The sequence below is a fragment of the Gymnogyps californianus genome, chromosome 6 (genome assembly GCF_018139145.2).
Source record: "Gymnogyps californianus isolate 813 chromosome 6, ASM1813914v2, whole genome shotgun sequence".
Classification (NCBI taxonomy): Eukaryota; Metazoa; Chordata; class Aves; order Accipitriformes; family Cathartidae; genus Gymnogyps; species Gymnogyps californianus.
The window spans coordinates 28575408-28591410 of NC_059476.1; the positions used below are offsets into that span (position 1 = coordinate 28575408).

A 16003-nucleotide genomic window follows, 5' to 3' on the forward strand; every position below is an offset into this window, starting at 1 on the left:
TTACTAAGATAACTTAGAAGGTCATCTGTAGAAATAGTCCTGGGTTTTTTACATACATTTGTATATTTTAGAGAGTAGGTGTCTTTTTATGATTCCTCTTAGGTTAATTATTCTGATTAGCTTTTGCAATTAGCTGAAGAATAATGGCTTTTCCTTAATGGATATTTTCTTCTTACTCTCATTTAACCCTCTTCTTTTGAATCTACTTTTTCATCAAAATGGGATGTATAATAAAATACCAGAGTAAGGTATATGCCAGTGCATTTCAGAAATCTTGTCAGCACATGAATGAGTGACTATTATTATATATTCAGAATTTTATTCACTCAGAAAGCAAAAAAAACTGTGTTAGTTTGGAATAAATTAGCAATAGATTTATAGCTGTGTTTTAATGATAAAAATATAGACCCCTAAGAATTTTGGTTGGAAAGAATAATTGGTCTACTTAGGAGCTAGGAGAAGATGATCTGTCTGCATAATTTCTTTTGCAATTGCTGCCAAGAACAAGAAGAATGTCCTTTTCTCTATTATAATAGTATTTAAGTAGACTCTGAGAGTCTCTGAAGTTTTTAGCTTGGAAAGTATAGCTTACTAGAGAGAAGGGAGTGTTTCCACCTTTGTTTTTTCTGTTCTATGTTAGAGACAATTTTTCATTCAGCTGAAGAGGACAGTAGCTAGTGCTGTGTAAAATCCAGAAATTTTAAACTAAAGCTTTCATCTTCTAAAATCCTTGTAAGCATAGAAGTAAGCCTTAAAAGTATAGTTATTTTTCCTCACATGTGGAGATGTATTGTTTGACTGTGCCAATGAGAAATTTTAAATCTCTCTCATTTAACTTGCTCAACAGAGTTTCTGCTCTTGCTTAGCTTTTTTTTTTGGCAGATAAATCCTACTATATCACCATGAAGAAATTCAGGCTTTAATAATGATCCAAAAGGAATCCTTCCTATTTGTCCTCAGAAGGCCTGACTTTTTTCCCTTGCTGACCTGCCCATCTTAACTAATGAGACTGTAGTAGCTCTATGTGAATGAGGGCTGGTTATATATTTATTGAAAAAAAAGAAAAAAAAAAAAAAAAAACAAACCAAAACAAAACCAAAAAGTTTCCTGAATGCCATATGGTTAGTGATGGGAAAAGTATGTTTAACTTCTCTAGATCAAATGGAGGGATTTGTACAAGCTTTGAAAAGGGAAGTTATGTTTTCCAGAAGTCAAAAGTAGGATTTACTGCTATAAGAATGGTTTTATTAATTAGATATATAAGCCAGAGCAAGCTGACTGAAGTTCTGTTTAGAGTTGAAGAGAAGTCCCTGCATCTGGGCAATTTGCTACCCTTGGATGGAGCACACTTAAATGTCTGATCTTTAGGCAGGTGAAGTTGGGTCTGATGCGTTCCACTCTACCAGCTACTTTATATATTTCATAGGGTTTTGCCCTTCTTCCTGAATCCTTTGAAAATAGTAACAGTATTTCACTGATAGTGTGGCAGAATGTTATGCTACAGACAAAAAAATGCAATGGGGTTTTTTTGCCATCCAGGTTTAAAGAGAGCTTGCACTAGATAAGCAGGGGAATTTTGTCTATGGATGATTTTTTTTCCTGCAGGTATGTAATGATATGTGAGAGCAGAATGGCAAAAGGGGAGTGGGAAGGAGTGGGTAGTGATTTCTTCTGTACTGGCTATCAAGTATTGTGATACTATGACTATCCCACAGTAATGACTGCATGCCGGACCTCTTCTTTTTCTGCTTTCTGCCTGTGCTGAGGCTCGGTCCCAGAGTCTCCTCGCCCGTTTCCCTGTTTCTTGACTTATACTGTATACGCTGTATCCTCTTCAAAATCCATTCCCCGTGCAAGATCCCCTCTTTTCTCTTTGGTGGCTGTAAAGTATTTCCCTAGTCCCTAGGTACTTGAGCCTGGGTATGCTAGGTCTGCTGTGTTCTATCATGTTTCTTGGCAATGGTAAAAATCAGTTTTCACCATCACAGAGGTAAAATGGGGCATGTATCGTCTGCCTTTTCAATTGCTTCATGGAAAGAGGTGGAAAAACAGCAGGGGAGCGTTACGGAAAAAAGTGTTCTTGTTGCCAGTATCATAGATGTTACCATAGCACAGTGGCAAGTGCCTACAAATTATATCAGTTTTATTTTGTATTGCATACATTTAGAATTATGATACTGTATTTTTCGTATATTGAGCCATACCTGAATGATTTAGGTTCTTTGCTCTCTCTTCATTAGTCCTGCCCAACAGTAATTAAGCTACAGTGGGCCTTTCCAAAGGCAGGGGAGTTTAAATATCAGTAATTTGATCTGCCCTGTTTACTGATCTCTGCTGTTAGCTGAGTTGAAAGCGAAATGTTTTAATTAAAACGATTGGCAATAAGTTGGTATAATGCCATAATTTGCACTGGGCCTCTTCTAGAAAATGACTTAACCTCTGCCTCCGTTGCTAAGGCAACTAATGGACATAATTGTAACTGGGTGTATACAGACAGCAAGTGGAGGGCCTAAAGCTTTTTTAAATTGCAGGGGTATGATGATGCTAAAAGATTAAAATGTGATGTTAGTAAAATATATCCAAAAGTCTCTTCCATACTTTAAGTTCAATCTTCACGTTTTATCTTCTGGTACTGTTTCATGTTTCAAAACCTTCCAGTTTGGACTCTAAAAGCTTATGATGTCATACTTAAGTTCATTAATGCAGCAGTGTATGTATAATAACTTGCGATATAATCTGGAAATGGCAATGGCTATTCTACTGGGATTTAGAATAATGTGTTTGATGGAATCTTATCACCAATCTATATTGAATCAGCAAAGAGTTAAGAATTAGATCATACATTATAAAGTATTCTGAATGGCATTTTTAGACAAAAAACATGAAAACTACTTTTTTCCTCCTTCACTTGCTGAACCTTAAGGTTCATAATGAACCTGGGCCCTATAATAAAATGGGGTATTTTTCTGAAAGAGATGTAAGAGTTCTGAAGAGAGCTTAATAGGTGCCCTTGACGTGATGCCTGTCACCACTGCCCATGTGGAATTTGATGGGGTCTTTTAAATAATGTTTAGACTCTGTACTTTCTAATTTGCACTGTTTCCCCTCAGTGAGAGGAACATAAAATTGAATGTTTAATATGTTGTTTCTCTGTTGGAAAATATTCAGAACTGGAGTCCAAAGAAATCACAATTCTTACTGAGAAGAAAGAAAGGGTGCACTTTACTCTGTGCACTTTCTTACTGACCTGATCCATCTCTAACATTTAGGTTCTTAAAGATGAAAATAAACAGAGTGTAATCATACAGCATGACAGTGCAAAATGCTGGTCTCAGAAGTGTAGACTTAAGCTTGTGCAATCACCTATACAGAGCTAAGGATTCAGTCATTTGAGGCCTTCCTCCTATAGCATCTTGTTTACCTTTCCTATCTTTTCTATACGTGTGCGGTGTACCCTGAAGGCCAAGACTGGGCAGAATAGGAAAGTGGCAGAATGAGTAGTACTTAGCTGTAGGAAAAGAGGGGCACCTGAAATATCACACAACTTAATCACATAGCTCGTTTGTTTTTAGTTTATTCCTTTATTAGTACACGTATTTTGGCAAATTTGAAAATTTGTGTAATTTATGACTTGGTAGTATCATATGGAATGAAACAAATGACAAAGATTCTTTGGTTTTGTTTTTAAAAACATTGCTGGAAAGAAATTTTATTTCAGCATTACAGAATTCCTAAACCAAATATAACTTGAAAATTAAGAGCCTGAGCCGTTAAAAATTAAATTACTCTCCAGTCTTATATTATGCCTCTGTTTTCAATGAGACAAGGTAAGACTTTGCAAAAAAGGATTAATTCAGTAGTTTTACTGAAAACATTTTAGTGCTATAAGACCACTAATTACTTAAGTATTAACAAGTTGCGTTTAAAGTTATTGACAATAGTTTATATAACGTGGCAAACATTTTAAAAGAGGAGACAGTAAAGCAATGATTGTATAAATGGTTTTACTAAAACATTTAACTTTGGGCCTTAAGTCTAGAACTCTTAAGCACTTGAAATTGTTGAACTTCATGGTAGGTGACTGTCTGACCAAAACAGTCTAACTTGCTTGACTTGTGAAAGGCTACTGTATGAGAAAATGATGTGGGAAGGTTGCATTCTCATGGTGGAGATTTTAATAAATTCTGAACCTTTGTGGGTTTTCTCCTCTTTCCATTCCCACCATATGTACACAAAGATATATATGTGGAAAAATGTCATTTACGTTAACGTTTAGGAAGCTAAAACAAGCTAGACTAAGAAAGCTACATTAGGGACATTGAGAATAAAATAAAGCGCTCTCAAAATGTAAATTTTGTAATGCAGTTTCCACCTCTCCATCTTCCACGACACCCCAGCACCTGTCTAGAGGGTGGAAAGGGAAGTTAAAAACAGGCAAGGAGAAGGTGATCTCCCCAAATCAAGGAGGAGGAAATGCAACGAGGAATCCCATGTGACGAGCAGGTTCTGAAATGCCTAGTGATGTACCTAAGCATGGGACAGAGAGGTGGGAAGGGACTTAAAGGCAAATGTCACATGCATGTGCAATTACAGAAGCAGATGGAAGGCAAACAGGTGCAGGAAGTGGGAGGAACGAAGGCTGATCTTATTGTTTATCTCTCAGAGCTTTTTGTTGTAAAACGTGCTGGCCAGATAGTTGTGCTGGTCAGCAGAGGATATAAGCAGCACCAGGAAAAGGGCAGACGTGCTTACTCCCCCACAGATCCCAAGGGAAGCTGCACTGCAGCTGTACCATGAGATGGTAGTGTGAGATGTCTCTGGCCTTGCTTGTAGCTGCAGTTGTTTCGTAGTGAGTTCAGAGTGTGGCCCTACAGGCAGTTGTGCTGCCATAACTGAAGTATAGGAGAAACTGCACGACCTGGCTTCCCTAAGTCTGAAGGCCAGACTTGTCAAAAACCTCTAGAGAAGGATAGCTAAGTCCGACTGCTCAGCCAGTGTAACTCTGGGCTCCTGGCACTGGCTGGGGTGTTCAGCCCCTTTTCCTACATGCACTACTGTCTACATGCAGTCTTGCCTCACTGAGGAAGTATGTGCCATCTTCTTTACCTGCCTCTATTTCAGCATATGCGTTTGCAATTACTTTTCTGCTGAGGGATAAGCTCCTCTGATATTTATTACTTTTTAAAGGAAAAATATCTTGGTTCCATTCAAGTTGACTTTTGTTAATAAAAGCCCCAAAAAGCATGAAAAATACTTGCTAATCTCAATAGCATAGTTAATAAAACACCCTTCAATACATAAGCATTAGGGTAGAAAGTTAACAACTGGTGCAAATATTTATTCTTATGTTTCTCATGCACATAATGACATGTCCCTTGTGAATTAGATAGAGAAAGACAATATGAGATAGAATTCTGGCAAAACAGGCTTCTAAATGAAAATGTTAAATGGTTTTGAAAAAGAGACAGAGTATTCATTTGCTGGAGATCACGATTAAATTGATTTTGAAAGGGAAGAAAATCTGAAAAATCAGAATAGGGAAAGGTGCAAAAAATTAGAATTCAGCTAGTAGAACTGCCAGTCTGATTAAATGAACAATTTCAGTTTAAATCAATAGAACTGTGCATAAACTGTGGACTAAAAGTAGGGTTTTATCTTTAGCTGTTGAAAATTGCAACATACCTACTGAAATGAAATTGTTGTATGCTTATACTTGACATTCATTGTAACAATAAAGATAATTTACCATATATAGTGACATGATACCAATAGATCTGCAACATATTAGTTCTGAACGGTTAGGAATATAATTCTCATTACTTACAAACCAGATTGTGATAGCCATTGTTGAACTGTCCTGTTCAATGTGTGAAGATCACTCTGAGACTGTATGCAGTGAGAATGTCTGATATGAAATTCATTCGGGTGTCAGGGGCATTTAGTTGCAATTATGTCTTTTAATCTTACATTTTAAATAGTACATCTGGATGTCACAGTGCCTGTAAAACCATGATCAGCTGATAGTCACTTCAAAACCTGTATAAGGGTATTACTCTTTGGCCTTTAGAAACCTTGTCATTTCCTGTTAAACTATGCTGAGTTGAAGAAAACTTAGGCGTCTGTTCCTGTGTAAAATTTTCTGTGCTGTGCACTTAATAAATAGTGGCTCTGCAACATACGTATTTTGGCAAAGCAAAGCAGAATACTAGTACTTGGCAGCTTTGATTTGCCCACAGTTGTCTTTTTTTCACCTTGGAAAAAAGAGTGGATTAAGCCATCTGTGTGGTACTTTTTCCCCTTTGAGTCCAGAAATTCTGCATTTAGAAAAATCCGGTTCATTAGTACATAAGTTGTAATGGCATGATTTGATTTCATGGTTTTCCAAAAGAAAGAAGCTGAGTTTCTGTCCAAAGCTGTTGAGGAACACCAGTGACTGGAGCAATTTGGAGCCCTTTGGAAGCCTATAAGCTGAAGTCTAACTTGAAAGTTTATTTAGTGCTATTGATATGCTCTGTTGCCAATATTACATTTTTTCCTTTGGAAGGGAGAAAGGTGCAGAAAGGAGGAGAAAGATGTAATATTCCCTAGAACAACTTGTTTAAGACCAGCTCTGTGTGCATCAGCAGCCAGAGAGAGAGAGAGGGAGACAGACTCCTCTCCTTTCTAATCTTCTTTTCTGCAAGATCTAACCTACCTTTGCGTGAGAAACTCATCAGACACTGAGTATTGCAACTTGGGATTCTTATTAATTCCCACCAAAAATCACTCCTGCCTAGGCTTGTCTTTCTCCGCAGTTTTTTTTTTCTCATAACGATTAAAACAATACTCAAGTGGGTTATATCATCAGTTACACTGTTCATAGTTTTAAAAATTTCTCTGCAGTAATATTTGAAGTAGATGAAAAGGATGCTTTTTTTTTTTTTTTTTAATGGCAGGGGGAGTACAGCGTGGTCCTGAAGATTTTACACATGCTGCATTGCTCTGTGGTGCATCTGGGCACAAATGGCTTATTATAACTATAGGTGTCAATAACACGTTAAACTGTTCAGCAGAATGCTACATTGCAATGTATTATGTGTATTGGAGGGGGAAGAAATATTTTAAGAAATGATTATCTGAAACTGTTTTATGCTTCAGTTGTTCATTACCCTAATTGGCAAAGCTCGCAGGGAACCATGTAGGAACAAATTATAGTTTATAAATACCAGAAGTGTCACGGTTTATTGAGCCCGTTATTCTGGGGGTTTTCCAAGTTAAAAGCGAAAGTATGGGAAATGGGTTCTTTTCTCTCTAAGAAAGTGCTAAAGCTTACTTTTCTGTATCTTAAGATATGATGCCTGACTAACCTGTAGGCTGACAAAACTATGCCACTATTGTATGACTGAAGTTCACCCATTCGAGGTCTTGGGGAATGTTTGGAAGGAAACCGCTTTTGAGAGTAGGTTGAAGAAATACAGTTCTGGGACTAACTGGTTATTATTCTTTAAAGTTTGCAGCTGTTTTAAGTTGCTTAAAGGTATAAAATAGTTAAGAGTCCTATGGGAAATACTTTAGAGGGCAGAAAGCAGGCAAGGCAGACAAAAGAGGATGGAAAATACATTAATTACATAGCTTTTCAACTTATCACTTTTATCACTGTGACACATGTAGCATTGTAGAAACACAAGCTGTGAGAATTGTGTTTAATCTGTGTATTTGCTTTATGGATTTACTTTAAGGGTTTCAATCAGTCACTCATAGTTTTTTACTTATTTTAATTACAGAAAATACCTAATAATGTGGTCACAAAGTGAGCATAAGCAGACTGATTCAAGGTCTCTTGAAAACCCAAACCAAAATGATCCCATAACCCTAAAATGAGGAAGGTGGCTTTGCTGAATTGTATGTTATTGTCACTTTCCAAGAGATTACTGTATCAAAATTGCTTATTTTAAGCTACATTACTTTGCAGATTTTAAAAGAGCACTGTGCTGAAAGCTGTAATACTATGCAGGAAGGTGCATCCTTCAAACCAGGTGCATTCCTGATTTGCCAGCTCCTAGGAATAGTGGCACAGTCTCACAGTCAGTCAGGAAAGTTTGTTGTGCTGGGGAAGTCCATTTCTGACCTCCTGGAGAGTTAATTATGTGGTGGGTGGATATCAAATGATAACTTGTAGCTTGTTGAGGACAGGGCAGAGATATTTAGGTGCCACTGATGATTATTTTGCATGAATGCATTTCCCCTGGCGCCCCCTCTGAATTTGTAGCTGCTGCTGTTGTACTAGAACTATCTAGTTTGAAGAATAAAGCCATATCCTTTACGTTACGTGGCTGGAAGAGAATATCTTTACTAGGAGTTGTTCAGAAAGGACTTCAGAAAATGAGCAATGGACTTAAAATAGTAGGATTTGTAGCTCAAAAAGACAACTGGCACTAATTTCAGCGGTTGGTAAAATCATATGGAGGTGCTTGAAGTCCACGGCCACTTCTACAAGAATTCTTTTACTAGAGTGACTGTGAGTCATCTTGGGCTACAGGCAGTAATAATAACATTAAGACCCTCTTATCTAACTAAAAATGCAGCTTGAAAAGACAATTACCAGATGGCTCCTGATAAAATCAAAGGCAAGTCTGGAAAACCTGGCCAAAATTACAGGAAACTTATGGTTATGGAAGGACTGTTGTATGACTTCTTCCAGATGCAGTTCTGCTGCTTAACAGTTACAGGAGATTAATGTGCCAGGCTTTCGGGAATACTAGCCATGAGTTTTAACTGGATGGTCATCCTGCTGCACATCCCCAAGAGAGTGTGCTGGAACAATTTCCTAGGAGGATGCTCATACAGTATAACAGAATCACTTCTGGAGTTCATAATAATGGTCAGCCAGGAATCACATCTGGACTGTCACTTCTTTTAGGTTTTGTTTCTAGATCTGGATTATTTAAGTATGTATGAGGGCTCTGACACTCAGGATGGTCAGAGCTGCCAGGTGGTATTCAGCTGCAAATGATTCTGCTCCACCAGGAGGATTTAAAGGGCATTCTCTTATTCCTGGTTCTCCAGTCAGTCCTCCACTTTACTGGGTACCTTCTCCACCTTTATTCTGAGTTGTGATGTTTCCTTCACATACGCACGATATTCCTGAAGGTAGTGGCAGACAGAAGTACTCCCCCTCCAAGAATATGGCACAAATAACATATAGAGAGCAAGCCCATAGTAAAGGGGACAGGCCTACATGATTTCTTATTATCAGTAATCTTTAAGACCTAAAAATAAATCCATGACACCACAGCAATATGAGCAAGAGGGAGGAGAGTGCAGGAGAAAGGAAACTTGGAGGCCAAGGAGTCAAGCAGTGGAGAGACGAGTAAATAGTTTGTGGGCCAGTTATATTTGTAGGGGAAAGGCTACAAAGAATACGTGAACTGAAGACCGCAATAGGAAAAGAGCTCTCTAACAGGCTAAAATGATAGGCTCAGTGAGAAGATGATGTAAAATAGGATGCATCAGACTTTGTTAACGAATTGTAAACAACTGAGTGGTTGTCGTCCTGGAAGAGAAGATGTTACAAAATTGTCCCTTTCAGGCTGTGAGTAGGTGCTACTGTGAGTGAACAGAAGGACAAAAATATGAAGAAAGGAACAAATGTCAAATATGTGGATAAAGTATTGAGGATGCTCTGGCCTGCCTATTTCCCATCCTGCCCTAGTGTGTCTGGAGATGGAAAGTGGAAGCACTGATCTGGGAAGCTTTTGACTTCAGTCAGTTCAGGAGAAGGTAGTCAAGCAATCTTAGCTGTTCGTGCTGGAGGAGCGAGGTGCAGAAAACAAGCCCGTGTAGATTTTTTTCCCGTGCAGATTTTTCCCACACATTCATGGAGCTCTTTTTGACTACATGGTCTGCAGTTTATGACAACTAGCTTTAGTCACTACTGCAAGAAAGGAAAAATGTAAGAGCCACTAAGCTGAGCATAAGGTGTGTGAATTAAACAGCTGGTGATTTCGTGTCCCTTCTTTTAGTACAAGGTCTATATATAGAATTTCTGCAGGTTTTCTCAGAATAGTGAACGGTAAGGCATTAATGGTGGTGTTCATATTTAGATCTATCTTTGATAATGCATACAGAGAATTCCCCAAGCACTTCACAAAGTCAGAATGACTCATGCTATTTTTCCTTTGCTTGGTTTGTATCTTGTCATTACCCATTAAGGTTGACTGCCCCAGCTTGGGACTGCTTTGATCCAGGTAGAGAGGCCACCTATACCCACGAACAAGGGGTATTATCTCTGTTCACTGAGGACACAGAAGACAGGATTGGTCCTCATTTACCTTGAGAAGACAGTTCAGTAGTAACTTCAGGGACAAGTCTCATCAAGAACTAGCTTGATGAGTGAGCCCTTTCACTTTCCTGTCCTCCCTAGCTCATGCTTTTTTGGGGTATGTTTTTGATAGGTAGGTATCAAATGCTGTGCAGAGGTGCAAAACAGTCTTCCTGAGTCACCTCTGCTAGCAGGTGCTTTCTGATAGCTAAAAATCTTGTTATGCAGAAGATTCCCCCATACTCTGGGAAGGTCTGGGGGCAAGGATTGAGCAGTACTGTAGGAAAAAGCGCTAGGAACTTTCAATAGAAATAGAAGCTTAGACTTTATTAAGGTACATATTGAGGAATGGAGATAGAGTTTTTCTGTCAAGGTAGGTGATAGTGTTGTGAGATGACATTTTATCTTAGATGTATAGTCTAAACAGTTCAGCTTTTCCCTTTTTGCTTTCCCAAATAAAAGCACTGAATAAATCACTCAAAATCCCAAATCTGGCAAAAGGACAGTTTTTTTCCCTTGCAGTTCTTGTACTATTGCTGCCATGGCCTTGCAGCTGTAAACTCTGATATTGCTGTTATGGTAGATTCTCATACTGGTGTGCAAGTTACCCCTTTGTACCCCTTTTTCTACCCCTTGATTGCAGCTTTTGTTTTGCAGTAGGGGACCCAATAATTTGCCTGTACAGAGTTTACTGTCAGCCAGCCAGGCAGCAGCTGCCTTTCATCAAACATACTCCAGTCTTTCCCTCCCTCCCTCCCTCCCTCCCTCTTTTTCCCCAAAAGTAACTTTCACTTTTAGATTCAATATACGCCATCGGTGATGGACCCTGCTAATAAACCATTGAGAATGTGATCCAGTTTTCGGCATCCTTTGTGCAGCACTCTGGAGTTAATGTGTGCTAACCCCTGTTATAGAAATAACCTTTTTACATTCCTGTATCATATGAATGCATCCAGAGGCTAAAGCTCTCTGAGTGCTATTTTAGTGTGTCACACTTCTGTTATACAGTTCTTCTTAAGTGATAAGTTTAAAAAAAACTCCAATTATGAATGGAGTTTGTAATTGTAGTTTTCACATGCTGTTGACATTCAAGGTTAGCGTTTCAGAGTTAGAGGGCTGTAACTATATGAGCATAATTGTAAATGCTGTGAAATATAGTTTTAAAAATTGTCATTATAGTGTCATTATTATTGAAATAGGAAGCATATTCAGTACAGCTAGGTACTATCATGTCACCTAAATGTTTGAGGATCAAAAGAAATAGTTAAGGTTTCTTCAAGTGGCTGCTTAAATAGAATTTACAAGTTCTACAGTGGCAGGATACTTACAACTGAGGCTGCTTTTCACATTAATCAATATTGTATTTCAGAGCAGAGCATTTCTAGTCTGTCTCAGTTACAAAAAAATAGTTTTTTTTTCAACAACTCTGCGAATTAATTAATGCCACTTATTCTTCTGATTCTAACCAAAGGTTGTCAGGTTCCCTTAGCCTGTGTATTGATCTGTAATATAACCTTCCATTTCCTGCATCTGCTATTAAATGGAATAAAATTCACAATGGTTGCACTCCTGAGCAGCTGTTCACCTATCCAGTATTGTCAGGTCACCAGGGAAAGTTGCTAATACTTAAGGAGAACTTCACTGGTATATTGATGTTTTTTGTTGTTCAATTAACATTTCTAATGTGGAAGAATAGAAGATAGTATTTAATATGTCAGCCAGCCTTAAGACAACTCTGCTTCCGTTTTCCAATGCCAAAACCTAATACAATGTTTATGTCCATTAGAGTTAAAATACTTTCCTTATTAGCTGCCTAAGTGCATTTTTCCAACAATAATAACGAAGGGCATTCAGAAAACTAAAACTAATTAATCTCCTCAGTCTCCTTTTTGTATTTATCTGATGCCAAAAGCAATATAGTTTTTTCTCTAAAGCAGTTTAAAACTAAGCTGTGGATGGTGCCTTCTTCCTAAACAAAACCTGCAAAATTATCAGTTTCCGCAACTACCATTACCTCTCCTTTCAGAAAGCTACTGCTCATTACTAACTGGGGTTTTGTTTATGCAGCTATCTGCCAGCAAAGGTTAGGCATTATTTGCTTTATTGCTGCTAGAATGCAAGGAAGCTGCAGGGATCCACAACCCAGGACCTGCCATTCATACAGGAGAGGAGCATTTGTGATTCTTGCGTAATGTGAAAGAGACTCTCTAGTATCAGACTCTGCTCCAGCCCACCCATTGGGGCAATTTTAGGGCACCTGTATGCTCCCAGAAGGCTTAATCTCCACAAGTAATAGGTGAAACAAAGTCATAACTACTTCTTATTGCATCAAAACTTATTTGGAAATAGTGGAATAGAGGAAACAAGCCAGGGCACACAGTGGTGTATCATAAAAGAAGTTTCCCTGGCTATCTATGATTGACTTGTGCTTCTTTGATGCAATTCAGATTTTCAAGAATTGTATGGGACCCACTGACATAGGACAAAAGACTTCTACCTCGAGGCAGTGTCTGCAGTGCTAGGATCTTTCAGAAGGAATGAGTATGTTTTCCAATATAGGATGCAGTAGGTCATACAGGGATCTACCAGGCACACCGAGTATTAAATTTATGCTGAATTATAATTACTTAATTTTTTGATCGCTAATGTAAGGATGAACAATATCACTGGCTTTGTCTAGATATGAACTTATGCTATTGTTTTGCTGAATTATTATGTATTAATACACCAAGTTTCATGTATTAACTAGGTATTAACATAGAATTCAGATATTGCAAATGTGTTAATGGTGTAAATCATTATTAACAAAAAACAGGTCTTTTCTGCCTTCCTCCTGTCATCCTTCAACCAATAACTCCTTTATCGTTCCACTGTTCTTTTTCAGAATGGATTTGCAGTGCAAAATTTGTGATTCACAGGAAAACTTCAATGCTTATCTTCTCTTTTTATCAGGACAATATCCTTATTTTAAGTTTTTGACTATGGAACTCTTCTATTGGTTGGCAACCTTAGCTTTGACACAAAGCACTAACTTGAAGTGTTCCTTTGTGGTTCTTTTCTTTTTTGCACAAAAGTTGATTTTTTGATTTCTAGTCTTATTGCATGAGTGTATTACACACAAAGGTCCATCTGATCCAGTATCCTGTATGTACTGGGGACAAAACCACACATCTTGGGAAGAATGGAAGATCAGGGCAAATATCTCTGATAATTCTGTGTAATAGTCTCAAAGCCTCTAATTTTTTTTTTGTGAGATTTCCTGAATCCAATAAAATATTTTCATTTAATAACCCTCAATTCCTGAAGCAAAAACCTCAAGTAAAATGTCTGCTCCAGAAATTGAGTTATCTTCTGTATAGTTCATGCTGAAATTCTCTGATATTTTTGAAAAGATTGCTTTTTTGTTTTGTTTGGGGTTTTTTACATGCTCAGGACCTTCTCCAAGGTTAAAAGAATGGCCTTTTTCTGTTTTACTTTAGAAAGTAAAGATGTGTCCATTTTAAGTTAAAATAAGTCAGAATGGATGTTGTAATCAAGCTAAGCCTTGAATACACCTTATTAGGAAGTAAGAAGAATGATTTAAAAGTTCTGACAAACTCTTTAAGGTTGCAGTAAAAGAATAAAAAAGAAAAAAATATGTTTTTCTTAAGTTATCTTACAGAATAAGATACTATGAAAATACTACAAGGTAGAAAAGTAGAACTGGATGTGATGATTCCTAATTTTTGTCTTTAAGGATAGTTGTAAGACAAATTAGATACTCATTGGCCACAAATGCTCTATTACTTCAGTGGCTAACTGATGGAAAGAAAAAAAGTGGATTTTTTTTTTTTTTTTTGTCAATACCCTTTTGTCTTTTATTCTCTTTCAGAAGGGAACGAAGTGATCTGAAAGGAGTGTATCTTCACTTCTCGGATGAAATCTTTTAAAGATGGCACAGATAATATAATTTTCCTTAGGGTTTTCCCAAGGAGTCAGCCTACCCCAGGAAGCTTAATGCTAGCAAATATCCTAAAGGATTCCTCCAAATGTTCTCGAGGATTTCAATCTTCTCTACACAACTTGCATCTATTCTTATGAGCCTGACTGTTCTGGTTATCCATCCACAGGTACAGACAAATTCCACTGTTTGTACTCTTTCTCCAAGTCACAATCCTTCGCTGTAAGAAAATTCACTCTTGCCAATCCTGTAGTATATTTCATTTTGGAGTCCCACATGGTGAATAGGGCTATATGGTACTGGGCAGTATCATGCAAAGACACAACTTTTTATCTGTATGGTGGCTGGGTAACTTCTTCTCTCCTCCCCTCATTTCTCCTCTGCCTCTAGCTAACAAAAATCATACTGGTATCACTTTAATACTCAAGAAGCCGTCATCCTCTTAATAGCTTTTTGCTTCAGTCTCCAGGCTTGCATCTCCACCCTTACGATGCACAAGTTACACTGGGAAGATAGACTTTAACCCAAGAATTGTATTTGGGTCTGGGTGCTGTCCGTCATGGTGAACCTTCATTTATTTATTAAAATTTGTGAGGAAAAACGTTTCATATTTGGTTTTGATTCATTTCCATATTGTCTCTGAGTGTCATGATCTTTGTTAAGTGTGATGGTATGAGTTACTGAGCCTTTCAACACGTGCTGTAGAATGGTAAAATATAGCTTCCATCTTCCTTCCTTTTTTTCCAAAGCACTTTAAGCAAATCGGCAGTCTAATTATTGATTTATAAAAGGAAAGGAATTAATACAGCCTACCATACCCTTTGGCGGTAAGAGTATTTAAAAGTGAACTATGCTTAAATTTCATAAAAGCCTCCTCAGCAAATCAGTAGAAAAATATTGATCTTGAAATAAGTATGTGAATTCTAATTGTGTTTTGTCTTTCCACTGGAGGACCATTACTTTATTTAGCTAGAGTTCATTCTTTAATTTTATAGTCTTGGTGTGTTGTCTATGAAGACTGCCTTTGTTTGAGCAAGGCTTGTAATCGCCCAGTTTTGCTGATCTTTTCTTTTCAAAAGATTGTATTGACATGTGAGAGCTAAAGAGAAGCTTTTAAGATCAAGTTACCATCACCAAAAGTCTCAGCAACATATAACTAGGGTTCCTGGTATAGACCTGTCTGTTAAATGAGTAAGTCAGATGCCAAGTACAATAATTGCTTCTTGCTGTACTTCAGACTCGCAAATCAATTTATTCTGATTATAAACCACCATCTTCATAACATACACTGTAATTACATATATATTTTAATCTTGGAAAACCACATACATCTGTAGGTTAATCCTGCTGCTTTCACAAGTGGATTTTGACTGGTAAAATGGAACAGTCTCAGCTACTTAGTAAGTTTTGAAATATCTGATTTGGCTATTCCAGCGTTAGAAGGGTTTGGAAAAGAGTGAAAGAAAAGAGGCTTTAACCATTACACAACTCTGGAGCATTCAAAGGCATAGGGAAAAGACAGGGAATCTGAATGTTTAACAATGTTTTTGTAATCAGTAGTTTTGAAAATAAAATTTTAAAAAATCACTTTTTTTTTAAAAATGAAAATTCAAATCAAAAGTTAGCTTAAACATTTGCTTTGTAAAGCCAAATAGCTTTTGACAGAAACCTCTGTTTCTGTCTGAAAAACTCAAAGCAGCTTTACAGAATGTAACGCAGGAAGGTTTCAATATTGAGGTGATACGTGAATGTACAGATTTACG

General features: G+C 37.5%; 1 long non-coding RNA gene across 2 annotated transcripts in view; it reads left to right on the forward strand.

Annotated features, from left to right (window-relative positions):
* Positions 1-16003, forward strand: part of LOC127017545 (uncharacterized) — a 166428-nt gene that overhangs the window by 80802 nt on the left and 69623 nt on the right. Inside the window, exons 3-4 of one of the 2 annotated variants that reach the window (XR_007766613.1) lie at positions 14172-14409; positions 14703-14845. This is a non-coding gene — a long non-coding RNA (uncharacterized LOC127017545). Of the gene's footprint in view, positions 1-14171; positions 14410-14702; positions 14846-16003 lie in introns of those variants that run through there. The other variant, XR_007766614.1, reaches the window with a different exon arrangement.